At 41.4% G+C, this 23467-nt stretch overlaps 1 long non-coding RNA gene across 1 annotated transcript; it reads right to left on the bottom strand.

Moving 5' to 3' along the window:
- Positions 1–18585: 18585 nt before the first annotated feature.
- Positions 18586–23040, bottom strand: LOC116095276. Its single transcript, XR_004120523.1, has 3 exons — positions 22967–23040; positions 19009–19129; positions 18586–18921 (listed from the first exon to the last, which is right to left on the bottom strand). It is a non-coding gene; the product is annotated as an uncharacterized LOC116095276 (long non-coding RNA).
- Positions 23041–23467: the final 427 nt, after the last annotated feature.

Below are 23467 nucleotides of genomic sequence, written 5' to 3'. Positions count from 1 at the left end.
TTTTTTTTTTTTTTTGTGGCAAAGTATCTGCTTGGCATTCCACTTTCCTTCTAAGTAGAGTTTATTATTGATATAATTTAGCTATATTATCATTATATATCACTAGATGAATACTTTAATTAAATACATTTGTACAGACTGCAGGAGAGTCTGTACTATTGGTGGTAGAGTTTATATGTCACCCTGATGGGCCTCCAGTGTACCCAGACATCTGGAAAAACTATTTCACTCTGTAAAGTGGTTTCTGAAGGAGATTACTATTTGAATCAGGATACCGAGGAAAGCCAATTAACTGTCTCGTTTAATGTTGAAAACCCACATAGAACAAAATAGAGGAGAACTTCATCTATCTGACTGCTTGGGTGGACATCAGTCTTCTCCTGGAAATGACCGTGGCTTCTCCTGGTCCATCGATTTGCTGACGGGATCTTTGGACTTCCCAGTTTCCCTAGTTGCAATTCATACTCATCTCTACCTCTGACTCTATCTCTGTTATTTCCATCTCTGGTTCTGTCTCTATGGTGTCTATTGTTTTGTTTATGTGGAGAATCCACAACTTAATAGAATATTCCTTAGGGCCTCTGTCTGGTCTGTAGTCTTTACTTTTTATTTGGCAATAGTCTGCTATTCTGAATTGATGTATTCTGTTTTATGTGTTCCCACTTCTCAGGGACAATTTTGTATAGATTGCTTTTCATATTGCTACACCCAAATATTAGAAATTGAGACCAACATGCACCATTGTAATGTAAATTATATCAGTAAGTTGTCATGTGCTTTTAACCTGTTAAAAGTCATCTTTGGGGAAGAAAAGGATCCCTGATCTCCTCTAACTCTACTTCCCTGTCTTGGGTCAGGGTGACTCCATTGTTCTGTAACCAGGAGAAGGGAAAACAGCAAAAAGATAAGGGCATTAAAAGGAACACATCCTTGAGAACAGCAAGAAGGTAAAACATTTCCAGTAGGCATTAGTATCACTTACCCCATGGCATAAAATGGGAGCTGGAAGCTCATCCATGGAGAGAAAGCTCAACCGAGAAGCCACTTGACTGCTTTATCGTCTCCAGTAAAATCCTGATGAAGATCGTAAGACCCTGATTTGCTGTTACCTTCGTTTGTTCTCCTGATCATGCTACTCCAGGTGTCCCTGTGGGATGTTCTGAACTGCTGGTTTGATGCTGATTGGCTACCTCTCTGTTGTATCTATCTATCTATCTATCTATCTATCTATCTATCTATCTATCTATCTATCTATCTATCTATATCTATGTATCATCTATTTATCATTTATCTATTTATCTATCTATCATCTATTTATCATTTGTCTATTGTCTGTCTATCTATCTATCTATCTATCTATCTATCTATCTATCTACTACTTGCTATTTGTTCTTTAATTGTTGCTTGATATTTGTTCAATAAACCCACTCAAAATAAAAGGTTAATCCGTCATAGATCATTCTGTAGATTTTTCAGAACATTCATTTGGCATGGGGAATGGTAACTGGATATTTTTTTTCTTTCTTTCTGTGATTGAGAGGCAGAAAAACTTGATCTGTGAAGAGAGTAGAGAATACTAGAAAAGAAAAAAGGGGTTCCTGACCCACTTTTCACTCATCCTCCCATACCTTGTGGGAGCCCGGATGCTTCCCTGCCCAGTTCTGTATCTCTTTCCTACCATCACTATCTCATTGGTTATCTTTGCTAGCTTAACTAAACTTCTATGAGGTCAGTTGCCTATCTGATTTGCTGGCCTAGCATCTTATGCTCCTGTCTGTAAGCACATCGTGGCATCAGTAGCAGTGTCAGGTCTTGGTGCCTACCCCACCATAAGATGGATCCCCAGTTGGGCTGGTCATTGGACTGCCTTTCCTTCAGTCTTTTCTCCATTTTTGTCCCTGCAAAATGTTTTGTTCTTTTAGACTGGAACAATTCTGGGTCAGAAATTCTGATGGTGGGTTAGTAACCCAGACCTTCCACTTGAGGCCTTGTATATCTACTGGAAGTGGACTCTACAAGTTCTCTCTCCCCAGTGTTGGGCATTTTGGCTAAGGTCACCTCCATTGAGTCCTGAGAGTCTCTCACTTCCTGGGTCTCTAGTACTTTCTAAAGGGTCTACCTCTTCCCTCCTGCCCCCGGCTGCTTATTTCCATTCATTTTTCTGGCCCTCTGGGTTTCTCTTCTGTTCCTCTCCTTCCTTATCTGATCCTGTTTCCCCTTTCTTTTTCCCTCCCCTTTCCCATGTAGGTCTCTCCCTCCCTCTGCACCCTATGATTATTTTCTTCTCCCTTTAAGTGGGATTGAAGCACCTTTACTTGGGCCTTTCTGCTTGTTTCACTTCTTATGGTCTGTGGGTTGTATCCCAGTGGCTCAGGCTCTAAGATCAACTATAGACAAACGGGACCTCATGAAACCGAAAAGCTTCTGCAAGGCAAAAGACACCATCGATAGGATAAATCGGGAACCTACAGATTGGGAAAAAATTCTTCACTAACCCTATATCTGATAAAGGGCTAATATCCATAATATATAAAGAACTCAAGAAGTAAACTTCCAAAAAACCAAATAACCCAATTAAAAAATGGTCCACAGAGCTAAATAGAGAATTCACAACAGAAGAATCTCGAATGGCTGGGAAGCACTTAAAGAAATGTCCAAAGAGAAATTCAAATCAAAACGACCCTGAGATTCCACCTCACACCAGTCAAAATGGCTAAGATCAAAAACTCAGGAAACAGCAGATGTTGGTGAGGATGTGGAGAAAGAGGAACAGTCTTCCATTGCTGGTGGGACTGTAAGCTGGAACAACCACTCTGGAAATCAATCTGAAGGTTCCTCAGAAAATTAGAAATGGTTCTACTTGAAGGTCCAGGTATACCACTCTTGGGCACATCAAAAAAAAAAAATGCCCTGCCAAACCACAAGGACCTGTGCTCCACTATGTTCATAGCAACCTTATTTGTAATAGACAAAAGCTGAAAATAACCCAGATGTCTGTCAACTGAAGAATGGATATAGAAAATGTGGTTTACACAATGGAATACTATCCAGCTATTAAAAATGAGGACATCATGAGTTTTGCAGGCAAATGAACGGAACTAGAAAATACCATCCTGAGTGAGGTAACTCAGACCCAAAAGGACATGCATGGTATGTACTCATTGACAAGTGGATATTAGCCCAAAAGTACAGAATATCTGGGCAATCATATTTTTGAGAGTTCATGAGAGCAACATCCAGAGGAAGCTATGGTGCAGTAGTCATTTCAGTCCTGGAACTATTACAATACAACAGCCCTTCTCCCCAGCACACACACACAGTTCTGCCATGTTCCTTGAGCCTTAAATGCAGGGCTTACAGATAGTGTATTTGTTCTGGGTGCCCCATAGTTTCATTTTTCTTTTTTTTTTTTCATTTTTTCTTTTTCGAGACAGGGTTTCTCTGTGTAGCCCTGGCTGTCCTGGAACTCACTCTGTAGACCAGGCTGGCCTTGAACTCAGAAATCTGCCTGCCTCTGCCTCCTCTGCCTGCCTCTGCTGGGATTAAAGGCGTGTGCTACCACTGCCTGGCCACAGTTTCGTATTATCTGCAGTTTGACTGGCTGTGAACCTTTCTCATAGTCTCTGTTGAAAGAAGCTTCTCTGATCAGAAGTGAGAGCTGCAGTTATCTGTGGACATAAGGACAAGCTTTGGGAAGGCAGCTGGAAACTTTATTGCTTTAGTACTATGGCAGTGGTAGATTCTCCTCTGCGGCCATAGGTTCCTTCTTAGCTAGGTTTATAGTTCTACGCATGTATTTCCTCCAGCTGAGTGGGCTTTGGGTATAGTTAGATGGCTGTTGTCTCCAAGATACAAGGCACCTTGAAGGATATCTTGCCATTCTTTTCATTGTGTTATTGATAGCTTTTTCCCCTCAGCTCCATGCATAGCACCTTCCGACACCTTGAGGGCTAGTGTGTGTAGTCTCAGCAATAGGGTTCCACCTTGATGTGCTAGCATGTAATGAAGAGCTACAACAATACCTATATTGTTTTGGGAATCTTTTGGAATCTCCTAGTCAATGATTCAAAGGGAAGTATCCCTTGCCCAGCACTGGGTTTTTTTCTTTTTGTTAGACTGTCTGTGGTTCCTGGAGGGGAACATATTATATCCTACCATGTGGGGTAACTGAATTAATTAAAACTATATACCTATATTTGCACATGTGTATGTATTTTTAAGTAAGCTTTTAAAATAATAGGTTTCTTAGTGACTTTTCAAATCTTCTGTCCTAGTTAGGGTTACTATTGCTGTGATGAAACAACCATGATCAAAGCAGTTTGGGGAGGTAAGAGCTCATTTGACTTACACTTCCACATCACTGAAGGAAGTCAGCACAGGAACTCAAACAAGGAAGGAACATGGAGGCAGGAGCTGATACAGAGGCCATGAAGGAGTACTGGTTATTGTAGATTGCTTGATATGCTTTCTTAGAGAACTTAGGACTACCAGCCCCTGGGATAGTATCACTCACAATGGGCTGGGTCCTTCTCCATTAATCTCTGGATAGGAAAATGCCTTACAGCTAGACTCTATGGAAGCATTTTCTCAACTGAGGTTCTCTCCTTTCAGATGACCCTAGCTTGTATCAAGTTGACATAAAACTAGCCAGGGCACCTCCTTAGAATTAGTCACCCCTCTTCATAGTCTTCAACATTACCCTCCTACTCTCTTCTAAGTTAAGTGCTGCCCCATTTCCCCCCTTCATAGCTCCTACTATGTGGCCTACAATTCCCCTATAGAACTGTTTCTTCTAGTCTCTCACTCCTCCCACCCCCATTTTCACTACATGGTCCCTTCCTACTTTCCTAGATTCTATGGTTCCAGGTTACACATTCCGACCTTAAGATTTGTATCTAGCACCCCAAAATGAGAGAGACCTTGTATCATTTACCTTTCTGGATTCAAGTTATTCCAATCAGGATATTTTTCAATTCTATCTACTTACCTGTGAATTTTATGTTCATATAGCTGAAGAGAATGGCATTGTGTTTGTGTACTCCATTACCATCATCTGTTAAGTTGATGGATACCTGGGCCACTGAAGCTAATGTTTTTAAGTAATAGCCTGAGGTGCTGCAGGACCACCCATATTAAAGAGACAATGACCATGACAGTATGCATTATTCATCTCAGTCCTGAAATGCCGATTTATTGGTCAACAGAGACCATTATTGTACCTCAAAAGTTTCTCCATACCTTATTTGACCTTGAGAATTACAGATTAAAGCTGTGCCTCTCCTGAATTAAAGTATTGTTCAGTAATTGTGAGCCTGTATACAAATTTTTCTAAAGTATGAAAGAGCCATGAAATTCAATAAGTGAGAATAATTGCAGTTGTTACCTTGGGATTAAATAAAGTAGGCATTTGAACCTGGAACTTCATGAATATTAGATAAAAGGTTTTTAGATTTTGAAGTAAAAAGCTGAAGACTGTATTTCTTGTATCCCTATGGGATTCTTCCCACACACTACTCAAGAATCGTCATTATTTTCTACACTTATCTGCATGGAAAAACAATGTAATAGGCATAGAGAATAAAGCATTGTGGCTCTCACCATCATCTAAAGACATCCTGCTGTGCTGTGTCCAGAGCAGGGCTACTGAAGATGATGGTATAATGACCAAACGAGGATAGAATTTTGGCATCACAACCCCAACACTAATCTAAAACAATAAGGTCCTCAGTACTGAGCTTAACCAGCCCTCTCTTGGCGTCTGTAGACATGCGGGAAGGGAAAGGCAGATGGCTCGTGAGGGTAGCTCTGGTTATGTAGTACACCATGTTTAACTGCAGGCTTTTTTTTTTAAAAGTGAATGTTGCCATATAATGAATACTAAATAAAACTGATAGGATCCTGATTAATTTTTAATAGGCAGAAGTTGTGTGCTGCATGTAGTAATATTGAAATTAATACATAATTAAAGTAGATTTGTACAGAATAGTTCACTTGAGAGTTGAATGGTACAGAACAAAGCTGGTCATCTCCAAATGTGACTCACAGCGCTGCATTTTGGAGACATAAGTGAGATCGAGTTCCCTGAGGCAGAGTCACACTTACCAGAGGCCATTAGGAAATCTCGGGGAACTTAGACCACAGCCAAAGCCTTCAATACTAGTTCATAGGAGGTGGCTTGGGACACTAACCAGGACAAAGTCAGCCATGTAACAGACTTCACTGTGGCATTTCTTCTGCATTCTCACTGGCTAATGAGTTTTTGTAGGTAGGGAAGCAGAACTATGAATGTACTGCTTAAATATAACTTGAGTTTGTTGTATCATTACTAGTAAAATGGGGCAATAGAATCTTCCAGAGGATAACCTGCAGCTCTGCCTCAGTGGCTCATGGGTGGCCACATTGCTTCAGAGTAGGGAGAGGACATTGGTGGGTTCCAGCAGAAAGGTGTTTTAGGGAATAGCTGATGTTCCCTCCTTTGCCATGGCTCCCATTTTTTTCCTCCCACAGTTTTAAGTTCATGAAAACCAGATGGGGTTGATCTCACTCTGGCTTCAAGAACAGGCTTATAGTTTACGTCTGGCTGATCTGAAGGCTGCATTCACCTGCTCCCTATGATTGGTTTAAGGATGAGCATGTTACCCAAACTGGTCCAAATTGTCTATAAAGCTCAAGAGTTTCAGTTAACGTTCCGGGAGAGACACCTTTCTTTCGAAAGTCTTAGAGCTGAAAAGAGACAGATCTGGAAGTGAAGGTTGTGCTAAGGCACAACTGTCTACAGAATAAGCATGCCCAGGGATGACAGATTATTATAAACACAGAGGCACAGAGGAAAGCCACTATAGAGAAAGGTAGGTCCCTAACTGTCCTGGCTAGTTTTATGTCGACTTGACACAAGCTACAGTCATCAGGGAGTAGGGAGCTGCAAGTAAGAAAATGCCCTTGTAAGATTGGGCTGTAGGCAAGCCTGGAGGACATTTTCTTAATTAGGGATTGTTGGAGGAGGGCCACCCCCGTGGGTAGTGCTGTCCCTGGCCTGGACAGCAGAGTGAGAAAGCCATGAGGAGCAAGCCAGTACGCAGCATTCCTCTGTGGTGTCTGCATCAGCTCCTGCCTCCAGGTTCCCATCCTGCTTGAGTTACTGTTCTAACTTCTTTTGATGGTAAACTGATATGGATGCATAAGCTAAATCAATGCTCTCTGGTCATGGTGTTTCATCACAGCAATAGTAACTAACTAAGACATGATCTATAGTGTTGTTTAAATAACACGGGCTGGGGCCGTGCTTAGAGCCTGTTTCTGCCTTGACTTTTCAGTAACAGTCAATAAATCTCCTCATCCTTTTTGTCCAATCTAGTTTGAGTTAGAATTTCTATTACTGCAACTCAAAGATCCAGACTAATGCAGCATTCTCAGAAGTCTGAGCCCCCCTCTGTAATATTTACTAGTGAGAATTATATGATTAATGCTAGTACTAAGAACTCATGACAGGGGCTCTCAGATGGCCCAGCAGTTAAGAGTGTGTAACGCTTGTGCAGAGGAGCAGAGTTCAGTTCCATGCCCTCTACATACTCAGTGCTCACAACCAACCACATATAATCCTAGGTCCAGGGGATCTGATGCCCTGGAATCTGACACCCCATTCTGTCTCCTTGTACACACACAACCCCCCTCTGCCATGCACACAGGTAACCAAAAATACAAATTAATCTTAAAAAACTCAGGATACTCCTGGGTATGTTGACACTTAATTGGGTTGTTGGAATGACCCCAGGTCCCTTCTTCTCTGTGACCTTGGAAAGTGGGGAGGAGGAGGTGGATATAAAGTTGGAGAAACTGATGACTCAGCAGATCCACTCTTCTAGTCGCCCCCTCAGGAAAGATTCTCCAGGCCAAGGTGTCCTGAGCTGTAAGGAATGCTCGCATCCATCAAGGATCTGGTAAAAGGCCGATAAAGAGTCAACAAGTCTAGGAAAGGGTTTGTGATTCTATGTTTCCAATAAGTCTCTAGCTGGTCTGTATTTTACTGGTTTAAAGACAAAATTCTCGATTGGCAAGCAACTAGATAATTATGTAGCAACTTAATAAAAACAAGAGAGAAAAATGGAGAGAGAGAGAGAGGGAGGAGGGAGAGACAAATTTTTTTTTCTAAGAATGATGGTATTTCTTTGGGAAAACCAGAGAATGGTAATGGGAATACTGCATTAAGCTCTGAGCATATTCAACGTGTGTGTGTGTGAGTGTGTGTGTGTGTGTGTGTATGTGTGTACTACAGCACACATATGCTCAGAGGATAACTTTCCAGGGCCTGCCTCTCTTTCCAATATATGGGTTCTGGGGACTGAACTCAAGTCATCTTGTTTAGCACCAAGCTCTTTTGACCACCAAGTCATTTCCAAGTCTGTAGGAATTGAGGTGAGGTGAAGTCTCTAAGGGCAACAGGATCATTTTGTATTATGAAATGATGATCCTCGGCACCAGGTTGAGATTGAAAAGTTGCTATACAGATGCTTTTGTGGAAGCGATTTTCACGCAAGGTCAAAGTTTTGGCAGTCTGTCATGGCGGTGATTATCCTTAATGACCCCAGGCTTTACCTATGCTGGGGCTGAAACAGTGTCTCCATTTTCATTCTGCCAGTACTTACGTGTTTCCATCTTCATCACTGTCCCTCAGCTTCCACCTAGGGTTTAGACACAGCCCCCAAATTCTTCAAGAGACTTTGAGAGAAGCTATTCTTTAATCTTGCCTGCCTTGTTGGACGACAAAGGACTTGTTCATTTAGAATCTGAAACAACTCACATAACTTATTTTTAGAAACTGAACCGGAAACTCCTTACATTCTTAAATTCAATCTTAAAGTTTTTCCAGAAGACAAAACACTTCTAACAGATGATCAAAAGCCAGTTCTGTCCTGCCCAAATTGAGACACATGGGGTCCTCCTTTCCCTCCAGGCAACTGTGAACATCAATATAAATTTTTCCCAGACCAACCACTATGTGCTCTTGGAGGAGCCAGAACTATGAGAGTTTCAGAGAAACAGACAAGGAGTCAGTCCTTTGTTTAATAAAGAAAAGTATTCAGTTCTCTTTAACCTTTCTTTCTAAGATGACAGATAATGACAAGAAGGATTCCACATATGTACAGAGAGGACGCAGAGAGAGAGCTTGAAGGTTTTCTAGGATGTAGAAGGCAATGAGGAAACCTAAGAAGAGCAAAGTGGAAATGGAGTCTTCACTGCAATACAAAGGAAAGGGCCTGGAAAGGAAAGCACAAACCCAGAGAGACTTGGGTCAGGACCCTTGTCTATCTGTCTGCCTGTCTGCCTGTCTGCCTGTCTGCCTGTCTGCCTGTCTGCCTGTCTGCCTGTCTGCCTGTCTGCTTGTCTGCCTGTCTGCCTGTCTGCCTGTCTGCCTGCCTACCTACCTACCTACCTACCTACCTACCTACCTACCTATCTATCTATCTATCTATCTATCTATCTATCTATCTATCTATCTATCTGTCAATCTATTATTTTTTGAGATTATAATTACAAAATTTCTCCCTTCCCTTTCTTTCATGCAAACCCTTCCATATACCTCTTCCCATTCCCCTTCAAATTCATGGTCTCTTTTTTCACTAATTGTTATTGCATGCATGCATATACGTTACATATTATGGACAACCCATCTGTGTGCTCTTCATCACCTCTCCTGTTCCCAGCTTTCTCAGTTGCCTGTAGTTCTGTGTAGTGTCAAACAAAGCTTTCCCCTTCCATTTTGCTAAGTCAATTGTCCTTGATGTGAGACCTAATGGGTATAGCTTCTGATGTGACTAGGAGACACAATCTCACAGCAAAGTCCTTAATCCTTGGGATTTTATCATCTTTCCTCCTCTTCCTCCTGCTCCTCCTCCTCTTCCTCTTCTTCTATGTTCCCCGAGTCTTGGATGGAGGAGTGTTTTTTTAGATGTATATATTGGGAGTGGACTGGGTTCCACAATTCTGCATTTTGATTGGTTGTGGTTTTCTGGAGTGGTCCCTGTTGCAAAGAGAAGTTTTCTTTATGAGGGATGAAGACTAAATTTATCTGTGTGTATAAGGACAAATGTTTATAGATTATTGTTAGGGGTTAGGGTGGATTAGTAAATTAGAGGTCATAGACTCTCCTCCAATAGCTATGATGTCACTATCACTGAGTAGTTGGTTAGGCTTGTATTACCAGGCATGGATTCTCTCTTGTTGAGCAAGACTTATATCTAAGTAGAGAGCTGTTGGTTACCCCCAAGGAATGCCTGCAATACAGTGTATCTGTAAGGTTATCATTTCATGTTGGCCAGGATCTTGTTTTATGAACGTGGCATGGTGGTGACCACTTGACACTTAAAAGGAAGAAACAGTAAAGACACTGTGTGAGCACATGTGTGTGTGTGCATGTGTGTGTATATGCATGTGTATATGTGCATGTGTACATGCATGCATTTGTGTGTGTGTGTGTGTATGTATATGTATGCATGCATGCCTGTGTATGTCTCAGCCATGTGTGAGAAGAACATTTTGAGTCAGCACCAATTCTTTCTCAGAAGGAAAGTTAAAAGAGACAATACTGCAATATTTAGGCTCCAGAAATCTGACTCTTAGAATTATTAGAATAAGATACAAGCTTGATTAGTATTCCTGCTGGGCCTTTTGTTTAACTTTCAGCAAAGGGTTTTATTTCCCTGAAATATGATTCCAATATGATGATCATAAGCCTCAGTTAATTCTGAGACATTTCCCTTCACTTATGAAAAAGGACTCATCAGCAGTCCCTGCCGAAAACTCATTAAAATACCTTTTAAGCTCTACTTTAAGGCCATTTTAGCATCCGCTGAAGTGTTAATTAGGAAGCTGCGGCTCCCTCTTTCCCTGCTGAAGCCATCTCAGGTACCATCTCTGGCTTGGCAGCTCTGCTGACTGTTCTGTTCTCAGAGTTAAACTTTTAACGAATCCATGGCTCTAGCTTCGCTTTGCCAGAGTTTTGTTAACTGTTAGTTTTTCAATTTCTGACTAGCTTCATTTCTGACTAATAATTTCTGTCACTTATTAATTTATTGAGATGCTATTGACATTCTCCTCAGTTAAAGAAGACTGCCGTCATAGTGAGTGCCACAGAAAACATAAGTATGTAGTCATAGCACCAACCTTCTATCTGGTTGAGTTCCACTTTCCTAAAAGTACAAAGCCCTCCTGTTTTGATTGGCATTTCTTGGCAGACACTCAGCAAAAAAAAAAAAAAAAAAAAAAAAAAAAAAAAAAAAAAAAAAAAAAAAAAAAAAAAAAAAAAAAAAAAAAAAAAAAAAAAAAAAAAAAAAAATCACTCAGTTATTGTCTTCAAGAAAGTGTACAGAGGAAAGTGTGTTAATTTGCCTTTGAGTGAATTAAGTTGAAGAGGCCACAGGAACCCTAGCTTCTTGTTCAGCTTATGAATATTTCTGTAGCAAGTCAGAGACCAATATGAAGCCAGAGTTTTTAAATGTAGTCTTGCTTCAGAATTACACTGGAGCCACTGTAGGATTAAGGCCCAGTAACCTTAGTGTGTCAAGACCCCTAGATATCCTGAGAGAATATCTGTGGTGGTAGAGATAAATAGAAAAAATGAGGTCCAACATATTTACCGGTATTAATTTAATCCAGGCAAAATGGTGCAGGTCCATCTCAGGAGTGTGCCCTATAGCTGGAGATAGACCTCAAGCCAAGATATGTGGACTCAGTAGACACTAGGATCTTGCTGTGACAAGAATGATCAGTGAATCTCTGAAACAAGACAGCCATTCTCCTCCTCTTCCTCTTTGTCTGCTTCCTCCCCTTCTTCCAGCTTTTCTCCTCTCCCCACCATTCTTTGAAGTAGGGTCTCCTTTTATAGATAAGGATGCTATAACACTCTTCAATGGAGCATGGCACTCCAGGGCCCAGGCTTACAAGTCAGACTCCTTATCTGTGTAAGGGGATCATGAAGAGGCAATAGTTTTACATCTCTTTCTGCAATGCCCACATTGAACTCTTCCATGTGTTCTGTTGGTTCAACCACAGGCTAATTCTGAGGCATGCACCTTTCTCCATGCCCATAGCCACCTTCCTACTTCACCGTGTATTCTAGATGCTTTCTCTACCTACAGTCTTGCTAGGACTCATTCATCTCACAACAATCATCTCTAAAAGTACAAGCTCCCCCATGGGTTTTCCAATTCTATAAGGTGAGCCCTAAACACATGTATGTATGAGTGTATGAGCAACATTCAATAGATAAGAGAGAGAGGGAGAGATGAGGGAGAGGGAGAAGGAGAAAGAGAATAACAATAATAATTAGAGAAGAAGAGGTCTCTAATTTGAGAGGGAGAGTAAGTGCCTGGGTGGGGCTGGGGGGCTGGAGGGGCACAGAGGAATGGAAGTAGTATAAGTACAGTACTCTTGTATGACATTCCCAGACAGTTTCTAAGTTAAAAAATACAAATCCGATGGCACCAGACCTCTGCAGTAACGATTTCCTGCTTCTATGTGGCTTTAAAATATAAGCAAACTTCCTCTCTGGGATTCAGGGTCTTGTGCTGTCTCACCCCTGGTGTCCTTCCTGTGTGTCCAGCTAGCCATTCCATTTATCCTCCCCAGTCCTTCATGTTTATCCTCCCATCTTGGATTCCTGACTCCAAGTCTCTGCAAGGCTGTTCCCTCTCTTCATCCCTAGGCTTTAGCTTATCTTCCACTCCCCACAGATGTTTCCCTGATCACTGGGGCTGGGGATTACAACTTTTCACGTAAGTATTTTCCTTTACAGCACTGAATGTATGCATAATATTTCCACCCTTTAAGTTATTATTGTCTTTCCCACCTGGATGCCACTCTCTTTGAGGAGCTCGCCCTATCTATTTAGTTTGCGGCCTGCTGTACCCTCAAGGCTTAGTGCAACCTCAACACACTCTCAGAAGTTACTTATTAAGTAAATGCATATGTGGGAAAAAAAGCAGTGCTAACGCAATGCCCGGCACATAGTAGGGGTAAAGTATATGCTAGGCAATTGTGTACTAGCCATGCTAATGAAGCGAGTCTTTAGTGGTATTGAAAGAAACATCAAGGATAGATCTCGACATGTTGAACTGTCAGCCATGATTTGTTGAGGCCTAGCACTTTGTTGGTGTAATGAACATGGAAAATGACTACTCATTATGTGTGTGTTTGTCAACATGTATGTATTTGGGATTCCCTAGTTGTTACGCTGAACCTTCAAATCTTCATATTGATATTATTTAGGTTTTTAAATCACAAGCTACCAATTGTTGTGCTCCATGTAGAGAAACATGAGACAAGTGAGCATGTTGTTGTGTGGATTGTTTGTTCTTCAAAGCAAGCCACTAAATATATCTTATTATTGGAAGAACCATTAACTCACACACCCCATCCGTTTTCCTTTCCTACACGCGACAAAAATCAATCTCATTTGTGCTTGCATATTTTTCCTCTTGTAACAGGGACATGGATGAAAAAATTTAGAATCAGAAAAAGAGAGAAAAAAATCTTAAATATAAGGATTGCAATTGGCAGAGTTTTCATTCTGGGTGCAGTTGCATCTTCTCTTGAGACATACCCTCCTGACTCTCTTTCTCCCCTACCCCCTTCTCCCTCCAAAAGTCGGCAAAGAGGCTAGCACAGGGAAGATGGTCAACTCATGTTTCTTAATGTTAAGGAAGCACAAAACAATGCCTTACTCAAAGCCCAAGAACAAACAACATGGGGTCTAAGGTTTGAGAGCAGGATCCAGGACATTACCACTTTGCCTACTAGGTGTGTAATGTTGGGCAATTTATTTAACTTCTCTGGCCTGAGGGTTCTAAAACTGTAACTTGGAAGAATATTACTAATTTTGTTTCACAGGATTGATGTGTTTAAAAAAATCCAGGAAACAAGATAGCTAATTGAATGAAGTCAATTATTTTTATTTTTTCCCTTTCATTTGGCCTCAGAAAATGCCTTGCTTCCAACTTCCTGGTGTTTTCAACCCTGCAAGTCACATAGGTGGCTGATGGATGTCTGTGCCTCACAGACAGTTGGATTCAAGACCTCAGCTGGTTGCTGTGGCTTAAAGAGCTCTTATCATCCCAGGCTACACGGGCCTTTGTGGAGATTTCTCACAGTATGGGTACTTGCTTCATCACAGTGAGCAAGCAATAAGGCAGGGAGAAAACATGAGCCAGGTAGAAGCCTTTATCTTTTGTGATGCAGTCTACAAAGTGGTGTCCCATTACCTTTGGCAGAGTCTGTTCTTTAAAAGGAAGTCAGTAGGTTAAGCCTACATTTAAGAAGATTATGCCAGGACACAACATTGTACATTAGTAGGATTCATATTAGCACTTTCTACTGCAGACCTCTGATGGTGAAAAAATAGAGGCATGTTCAAGGGAAAACCCCCAGATATGCTAAGCCATGAAGACATGAGTAAGGCCCGATTAGAAATTATACATTTTTTAATGCAATGCAGGTTTGATGGCAAGGTGCTACATTTGTATCCTCATGTGCCCAGGCTTGTCTTGAACTTGTTATGTAGCTGAGTATAACTTTGATTTCCTTACCCTCTGGATTCTAAATCTCTGATGCTGGTATTATGGGAACAATCTCTGCTTAAGGTCAAGAAGAATAAATCTTACAGGTCTGTTGAACAACACGCGACTTGTAGCTAATTATATGGCGTGGTGGACTTAATACATTCTTAGTATAGTGTATTAGTTACTTTTATATTGTTGAGACAAAATACCAAGGTCAAAGTAATGAATAGAAGGAAAGGATTTATCTGGGCTAAGGGTTCCAGAGGGTGAGCATCCATCACCCTCATGGCAGGGAAGGCTGGCAGCAGACAGATTTGTTCATTGGAGCAACAAGCTGAGAGAGCTCACATCTTAAACTTTGAGCAGGAAGGGGAGAGAATAAAGTGGGAATGGCACATGACCTTTACACCTCAAGGTCCATCCCTAATAACATACTTCCTCCCACAAAGTTACACCTGCTACACCTGGCCACACAGCGCCACCACCTGGGGACCAACTATTCAAACATCCACATCTATGGATAACATCCCCATTCAAACATTAAATCATTTGTTAAGTGTACTTTCCTTACTGTTATGAGGGCTGATCCCAGGTCCTCGGGCATGGCAGATAAGCAGATGGGAAGATTCCACAGGCTTCATGTTAATGTTTTCACTGCAAGGCAAAGTAAAACTAATCCAGAAAATAACCTGTAGGGACACAAGAACCTTTTGAAAGTAGTGGATGCATCAGTACCGTAGTTGTGGCAATAGCATCAGGAGCACAGCTCTTCTGTCATTGGATGCATGAGTCCAAATATATAAAGTTGTATACATGATATACACATGATATATAAAGTAGTTTAGAAGATGTCCCATCTTCTGCTTGTTAGTTGTATCTCAATCGCACAGTTTTATAAAAAGAGGCTATGAAGTGTTGTGTATGGAAAAACAAAGAAAATTGAACTGTCTGCCTATGTACTGAGATGCAGTGGAGGAGTTCCGAGGAGAGAAGCGGTCACACACCATTGTTGTTGAAAGGTCATTCTTAGAGCCATGATGACAGAGGACACATTCATTTGTCTTACAGCCAATTCCATTATAATCTGATAACCAACACGCATGTCAGCCTTAGATTTGTTGGATCAAAGAGATTCAAGGCTGCACAACATGCTGTTAATAATCTACCACTTGATTATGAGGCCACATGAGCTGTATTAGTTGTAAGTGAAGGGCAGGAGATTGGTTTTGTTCCCAGAGAGGTAGGAGCTTCTTAAGAGACTCCTTTAGGTCAAGAGAATAGAAACCCTGATTTGAGTAGAGACCTAACATTCCAGTTGGGCTAGGTTAATCACCCTTTAGTAAAAGGGCCACTGCTAAGAAAGAGAGTTCATCTTAAGGCCTGCTAAAGAGATAGGTAAAATAATTTAATGTTTTTTCTTTTTTATTAGTTATTTGAGAGTTTCATGCAATATATTTTGATCATACTCACTCCCTCTCTCCACCTCTTTTTAGATATACTCTCTCTTCTCTACCTACCCAAGTTTATGACATTTCTTTTTTTTAATACTTCAACATCAGTTTGTGTTGCTCAAACATTCTTGGATGGGTGGTTTTCCTCCAGAGAGTGGTTGAATCACCAGGGGCTACACTCTTAGAGAAAACCATCTCTTCCTCTCCCAGCTGCTAACAATTACCCATAGCTAGATGACTAGGGGTGGGGCTGTATGCCCACCTCTCCTTTCCATGCTGGGATTTTGTATGGCTTGGGATTGTATTGTATGCATGTGTTGTATTGTATGTGCTTTTCAAATTACCATGATTTCATATGTGCAGATAGTTATCTGCCTGTTTTCAGAAAAAAATGTAGTCTTCAACAATTTCTGGCTCTTACTTATTTTGTCTTTGTGTATTAGTCAGGGTTCTCTAGGGGAACAGAACTGATAGGGTGAAATCAATCTATATATAATCTATCTATCTATCTATCTATCTATCTATCTATCTATCTATCTATCTATCATGTCTCTCTGCTAAAAGGAAATATATGTCTGTCTGCCTGCCTGCCTGTCTGTCTGTCTGTCTGTCTGTCTGTCTATCTATCTACCTATCTATCTATCGATATATACGTGTGTGTTAGAAATTTTCTATGGAAGTAGGTTTCCATACATCTTTCTTGAAAAGTCTCTAGTGTTATTATTTATACCTATATTCTCTCCATCACCCTACACTCTTCTCTATTACCCAAGTTTGACCTTTCCTTTAAATATATATATATATATATATGATATTTATTTTATATTATATATAAATCTACATATATTTATATATTGATAGTAGGCCTTAACTTCCAGCAGAAAGTTGTTGGTTGCTTCCATGATAGTCATGCCTCTGTTACACTAGCTGGCATGTGTGTCTTGTAAGATAGTCATTGTTGTAGTTCTCAGAGTTTATTGCTAGGTATGATGAATACTTTTCTTCTCTGGTAGCTTGCATAGCACCTTGCAGCACTTTGAGAGCTAGCCAGTAGAGATGATGCTTCTAGATCTACACCAGCTTGATATCTCCATGTCCTATGATACAAATATGTGGTGTCTCCAACAATAATATCTTACTGAAAAGTTCTGCAGGGTAACTAAGAGCAGTGCTTGTAGTGTTTGATTGCATGGGTTTGTGGGTGTCTTTGGAACTTTACTGGTCACCAACTTCAAAAGAAATAACCCAGTTCTGGCACTGGGTTTTTTATTAATTATTCTCTCTCTCTCTCTCTCTCTCTCTCTCTCTCTCTGTGTGTGTGTGTGTGTTAGGAAGTATCTATTACATTAGGTTTCCATATATATTTTTGAAAGGCCCTTAGTGTCATTACACATCTCTAGACTCCCTCCTCTCCTCTCCTCTTTCATCACCAACCCCAGGTTGACCCTGCCTGTGTGGACTAATACTGTACTTTTCCCTCCTTAAGTCCTTGGCTCTACAGTAGCAGCTTTCTGGACTGTGGCCATGCAGTGTTGTGAATCTGCTCACTTTCCTGTACTATTTAGAATAGCACAGCTTCCCCTTTCTTGTTCTCTCTCTAAGCACGCTTTCCCTAACACTTTGGGATCTCCCTAATATTCCTGACTTTTCCTTAACACTTTTGGCTTCACCAGCATTTTGGGTGTCCTCCTTGTTCTTTTATGAAGCCTTCCTTACTGTCATGTGACGTGGTCTGCCTGGTGTCTGACCTCCATGCTTGTTTAGATAGCTCTTTCCCACTTCTCCCTCCATTCCTCTTCTCTAGGTAGCTGTGAGATTTACAGCTTGTCCGCCTTGGAGGTTTTTTTTATTTTAGATGCTAATAAAATTGTCTCCAAGCTTCTGTTTGAATTAAATTAAGTTCTTTATTAATGACATTAAGAAACTCAAGAGGGGTCCCTTATTTCCCCTCTATTATCTGGCAGTCATGAAAGGACCCCTGAATTTGAGGATTGCTCCTTTTCTAGCATTAATTTCAGGAAAATTTAAACAAGAAAGCATAGATGGTTTGTCCTGTGGTAGGATAAAATTTAATTAGCTTTATCCACTGCTCCATTTGGCCTCTCTGATCCAGTGCATCCAATTGTCTCTATCTTGAAACCTTAATATTCTGCAGCTGGAAAGTTGTGCAAAGCCTTTAACAGAGCACTGAGATTGAAATAAACATGGGTACACTCCGGTGACCGTTTAGAGATTTAGAAAGGTTTTAAGCTAAAAACAATAAAGCAATCTTGTCTTAGTTTCTTGGTTGTTAAGCAAGAATCTCAGAGACAGTGGTCTCCGAGGCCCCGAGCACACTGCGTCTGAAAGTTTCTGTAAGTCATATGACTGCTTAGGAATCTGCCTGTTTATTCTGCTTCCCAACATTAATCTTAGGGCTGGGTGTATTTTTCCCATTTCAGCATGATATTAATTCTCAGATGTTTTGGGTTGTATCATTGTGGAGAAGGGCTTTTCTTGTATTATTGCAAAAAATGTTTATCGAAGCACTTGCTAAGATAGTGTTGGTCCTTGTGAAAGGCATTTGCTTCCCACTCTGCTGCTGACGGGCTGAACTCTTTTTTTTATTTTCTGGGAGAATTATTGTCATTTCCAACAGGGAGTTTATAACCCGTGAGGAAGAGGGACAGCCTAGGGTGATAAGGAAGAAGTCGGCTGTATAGCCCACCTTGTCAGTCATCTGAGGAGCTTTAAAGCAGCCATGTCTGTATCTTTGTGTGCCCAGAGTCATCTCTGCCATGTGCGAGGCCCGTAGAGCACAGCCTTCGCAGTGTGGAGGCGGCGCAAACCCATCAGTTTCGAGCTGAGAGGAGGTCTGCGCGGTTCGATAAGGGATTCTCTATTTATGGTTATCTTGAAAGGCTCTTGAGCTTGACATCCTGTAAAGAGAGCAGAGTGTATACGGAACGACTAGGACCCCAGTTCCCCTCTGAGCACTGCACAAATTACCACACACATTCACTCACCAATGGGAGGTAGGCGGTTGGAAAGACCGTGAGTCCTTTTGGCAGAGTAGGTAGATAACTCTAACCCAATCACCAGCTGCACTCAGAGATCCATTATCCCTTAAGGCCCCTCCTCTCCATCCTTTTCATGTAAAAAAGTAGAATGTAATGTTAGAATCTCACCCCTACCCAGGCCGCCATCTCTGCGACAGCCTCCTCTCCCTCTTTCAGAGATACCCACAGGCATCCTACAGAGATGTCTGTGAGGCCCCAGCAATCCCCGCTCCTTGCTTTCCTGGGAGGGTCTGGTTGCAGATACTTGTTGTGTCTCTGCTCCATACCTCTGTGAGTTCTAAGCTCTGCCGTGTGGGCTCTGATTTCTCTGCTATGCTGTCTCTGGGACTGCGAGCTGAACTTTGCTTGGGGCTCTGTTATTCTGTCATCCATGTCTGTCTGTCCATGTACTTAATAACTTTTCTAATAAATACCTTATTCTTCAGTAATCTGTCTTCTTGAACACATCATCAGAAAATCCTCATTCCTCCTCTATTGTTCCTCTCTGGCCATACATACTTTTTCTTCTTAAATACAAGATGGCGCTCCTGTGTTGCCTTTCCCTCTGCATTTTGCATATTCCTATCTACCCCCACCCTGAGTCTTTCCTGCTGGAACAAACGTGCTCTTGGTCATCCTGTCTCACAATGTCCTGGTCAGTGGGACTCTGGGTCCCAACTACTTCCTCTTTGACTCAGGTTTTGGAAGAGTAACATTGCTGTCCCTACCGTTGCTCTTCTAACCACCTGTCCTGGCCTCTGTTCTCAGCACTCTACTGAGACCGCTGTCCCAGAGGTCCGACGGCCCTTTCATTGTCAATATCTAACAACGTTAACATTTTCTAAGGCTATTGTTACTGAATGTCGAGGTTGTATTTACTTTTTTGTACCTTTGGCCATGAATTTTTTTACTTGAGTTGTTTATTTGGCTGCTCAGTGAATCTACCCTGTTTTCAAAGGAATTAAAATGACTTATCTAAATGAATTATAAGTATCACATGTTCATTGGAGCTATTTCTTGTTTTTTTTTTTTTGAAAGCTTTTTAGGTTGGCTACCCAAATGAAAACCTTATTGTGAACTTTAAACAAGTTTTAATAGGTCATATATTCTAATTTTATCTAATTAATTTTGACATTACACTAGTTTAATAGAGAAACTATCTTCTTGGATCTGTTTATCTGCTCTTATTTGCCCAGGAACTAGGTGGCCATTAAATCTATGCACTAAGCCAGCTGAATCCAGAACATTTTACTCACAGGACAGAAATAACCCCCGAAATGTGTAAATGAGAGTTGAATTTGGGGACTAGAGGAGGTAGAGAATGTGATTAAAAAGAATATGTGTGCTTCTAACAATTGTTTTTTCTTGGGTAGGATTTTTTTTTAAAAGAAAAATTTTATTTGTTTATTCCTCTACTGTCTAAAAAGACAATACAAAGACTTAGAAATGCTAAGCTGCGGTTGGCATTTAACTATATTTTTTTTGGCATATGGTATAGTAAACCTTGTTTAAGTCAGCATATAGTGTGGAGGCAGGGTGTTAACGATAAATTCTTCATACAAACAATTTAATGTTACATGTAGTAGAACAAGAACAAAATTAATATTAACATTTTTTTTCCTGTCAATACTATCACCTTCTTACCAGATAGAAATAATCTCTTTAAAAATCCCACTTTGGGTAAAATACATGTTTTTTTGTTTGTTTGTTTTTTGTTTTGTTTTGTTTTTTAATGCTGACAGTCATTTCATTTGTTCAAAAATTTCAACTATACCCCCCAACCCCCCAAGATAACTATTTAAATAGGTTGAAAGAGGGTCCATGAGGGTCCATGAAAGCGTATGCAGGGTAAAACAATTGTGTGTATATTTATTCTTTTTTCTTAGTCACAAGAAATTGTGTTTCCTTTCGCTGGCTCACATGAAATATGGCTGGCTTATGCCCGGTAAACAGCCCAGCCTTCTGCAACCGAGAGGAGCCAGCAGCACGCCTGACTAATGGCCGTTTAAAGCCTCTGATGCACAGGGATCAAATTAAGTAAGGCTTCGTGTTGTCAAGATTTAGAATCTACTGATGCACCAACATTTATTCATCTGCCTTTTATTCAGCTCCGAAGGCTCACAGGTCAGCTGCGTCTGATTGCTCTGGCTGCCTTCCAAAGGGGCAGCCGCGGGAGGAATGGGCTTCCTTACAATTCCACTAGGTGGCAGTCTTTGATGCAAAAAAAATCCACTTATTTGAAACCACTGTTTTCTCTCTGCATCTAGTTTCCTCACTCCCTGTTTCTCCTTCGCTCTCTCTTTCTCTTTTATGATGTATATATGTTTTGATTACCACTCCTATGATTCATCTTATTTATGTTTTTCACGACTGGATTTATTATATATTAACATTCTTGCAGTCACAACCGTCTTTCCACCTCTGACAGGACGCAGCTCTATGGTAGCAGAACAAATGCACATAAAATACATAAATGTGACCAAACCGCTGCATCAACTACCAAGTCATCATCATAAAAGAAAAAGACATAAAATAAGCTTCTCGAATGTACATCTAATCCATCCCAGGATCCCTAGAGACTCTCCCCTACCTATTGCCTCAAAGAATCCGTTCAACCTTGCTCTTCCCACTGGCCACCAGGAGACGATTTCCTGGAGTCTGAAGCAGACAGTTCAGACTGAGATCTGAAGGTTCCCGTCTGTCCATTTTGCTTTCAAGCTCTGAAGGAATCTTCTATTTCTGACACTGCCTCAGGTCTCACCACAGGCCACAGGGGGAATGGGTCTGGCAGCTCCTCCGGACTGGCCACCGCACAGCTGGTAGGCCAGGGCTTAGACCAGCCAACATGGCTTTACTAAATCGTGAGTCTAGCTCCTGGTGGAAAAGAGTGCGCTGAACCCACTACTTTGTTTCAGTCAGCCTCCCCCCCCCTTTTATTGAAAGTAGATTCTTTTCTCACATAATATAAACCAGTTATAATTTCCACTCTCTCTACTTCTCCCACTTTCCACCCCCACTTCTACCTGGATCCACTCCCTTTCTGTCTCTCATTAGAAAAGCACAGGCTTCTAAAAGATAATAATAAAATTCGACAAAATATAGCATAATAAGATAAAACAAAACTGAATGGGTTTGAACATGGCAGACAAACAGAAGCAGAAGAACCCAAGAGAGGCACAAGACCAGGGACCCACTCATCTACACACGCAGGAGTCCCATAACAACACTGAGTTAGAAGCCATCATATACACACAGAGGACCTGGTGCAGACCTGGGCAGAGCGTGGATACTACTTCAGACTCTGTGAGGTTATTGGAGGTTCACATTGATTTAGAGGGCCTTGCTTTTTTGTTTAGTTTTGGTGTCCCCCATCCTGTCAGGGCTCCAAGTGTGGAGTGGCCAGACCATGCTCCTCCGTGTACCTCCAAATGCCAAGTTCCTCTCACAGAACATTCTAAGAGCTGTAATGGCAGACCCAGCCCCTCCAGACACAGATGGCCTACAAAGTAAAAAAAAAAAAAACAACCTAGGTTCAGGACTTGAAAATGCACCAATCTTCATCCTGAAAAGCTCTCTTACTCTCTGCAAGAAACCCCATATAAACCCTGTCTTCTCTCAGCTCTTTCTTGCTTCTTACCCCCCCCCCCCCCCATAGAGGCAACCACCCTCCTGGGCTTTTTCCTCCTGATAAATCTTTTGTATGACGTTTGTTATGAAGTATGACTTGGTGGCATTCCTGGCTCCTGACTGCCAGGATATCTCCTTTCAGAGCTGGGACACTTGCATTGGAGACCCAGACTGCCACCCCCAGAGCAGAGTTGCTACACTTGTATTGGGGGAAACATCCCTCCGAGCTGTAACACTTCCACTGGGGAAGCCTTTTCCCTCAGAGCGCTAACACTTACACATCCCTTCTGGCTCTTACACTCTTTCTGCCTCTTCCTCTTCCTTAGGGTTCCCTGATTCCCGAGGGGAGAGATCTGGTGGAGACATCCCATCAGGGCTGAGTGTTTCAAGGTCTCTCACTGTCTGCATGATGTCTGGATGTGGCTCTCTGTCCCCAGCTGTTGCATCATCTCTGATGATGACTGAATAAGGGGCTGATCTGTGAGTATAACAGAATATCATCAGGAGTCATTTTATCACTATACTATTTTTTAAACCAGTAGTACTTGGTCCTAGCCTAGGTCACCGGGCTATCTCATCTTAGGTTCTTGGTCACCCAAGCCGTGTTGGGTATGGGATCCATCTCATGGAAGTAGGCCTTAAATCTACTTATTTTAACTCTTAAATCTATAGGTATTGGTTGGTTACTCCAGAGGGGCATGAGGAGGGAAAACAAGGAGAGACAGCTAAAATTAAGGGCCATTAGAGAGGTAGTATGGAAAACGGATACAGTAGAAGATTCCTAAAATATGTACACATA

The sequence above is a fragment of the Mastomys coucha genome, unplaced genomic scaffold (assembly GCF_008632895.1).
Source record: "Mastomys coucha isolate ucsf_1 unplaced genomic scaffold, UCSF_Mcou_1 pScaffold18, whole genome shotgun sequence".
Taxonomy (NCBI): domain Eukaryota; kingdom Metazoa; phylum Chordata; class Mammalia; order Rodentia; family Muridae; genus Mastomys; species Mastomys coucha.
Note: the sequence above shows the minus strand (reverse complement) of the source record. Positions and strands in the feature narration are given on the sequence as shown.